General features: G+C 43.7%; 1 non-coding gene across 1 annotated transcript; it reads left to right on the top strand.

Moving 5' to 3' along the window:
* The first annotated feature begins 491 nt into the window (after nucleotides 1-491).
* LOC139180803 (U6 spliceosomal RNA) lies at nucleotides 492-600 on the top strand. The gene has a single exon (XR_011565055.1). It is a non-coding gene; the product is annotated as a U6 spliceosomal RNA (small nuclear RNA).
* The last annotated feature ends 279 nt before the right edge of the window (nucleotides 601-879 follow it).

The following is an 879-nucleotide window of genomic DNA, read 5'->3' as shown; positions in this document are numbered from 1 at the left end:
AGATCTGAGAACCAGGGAGCCACTTGTGTATGTACTGGAGTTTCCAGGTTCAAGAGCTAGAAGCTCCAGTATTCATGGCCAAGAAGAGAGAGAAGGCGAACAGTTGCCTTTGTTCCATCCAAGCCCCCAGATGATAAAGTGATGCCCACCCACACTGGTGAGGGCTGATGTCTTGACTCAATTACTGATTTCAATGCTAATCTCTCCCAGGAGTTCCCTTGCAGATTGTCCTAGTGTTCATCTTTGACCTGTGATCTGGGCATCTCAACTCACAGTGAAGTTGACACATAAATTTAACCCTCACAGTGTGTCTAAACTAATGGAGACAAATAAAAAGTTTCCTTGCTAAGGATTCAGAGGCTGCAATTGTTTCTGATCTGATGGAAGGGGATATAGGGCTTAGGACCTTAGGCAGATCTTTGGTTCCCCCACAGTGAATATAATGATGCACGTACAGTTTACGGGATTTTTAGTAGGATCCAACGAGATATTTGCTCTCACTTTGGCAGCACATATACTGAAATTGTAACGATACAGAGCAGTTTGTCATGGCCCCTGCACAAGGATGACACACAAATTCATGAAGCATTCCATATATTTTAGGCTTCCCTGGAGCCTCAGCTGGTAAATAATCCATCTGCAATTCAGATGGGTTCAATCCCTGGGTTGGGAAGATCCCCTGGAGAACAGAAAGGCTAACCTCTCCAGTATTCTGCCCTGGAGAATTCCATGGACTGTATAGTGCATGGGATCACAAAGAGTCAGACATGACTGAGTGACTTTCACAAAATGAGATATTGCCTGTTGAGGGCTGGGCTCTGGAGTTGTTGAACAAGAGCTCATTATTATGTAAGCACTTCACAATTTTTTTTTTTTTTT

Source organism: Bos indicus, chromosome 29 (assembly GCF_029378745.1).
Source record: "Bos indicus isolate NIAB-ARS_2022 breed Sahiwal x Tharparkar chromosome 29, NIAB-ARS_B.indTharparkar_mat_pri_1.0, whole genome shotgun sequence".
In the NCBI taxonomy this organism is placed as follows: Eukaryota; Metazoa; Chordata; class Mammalia; order Artiodactyla; family Bovidae; genus Bos; species Bos indicus.
This window is presented reverse-complemented; position numbering and strand designations above follow the sequence as displayed.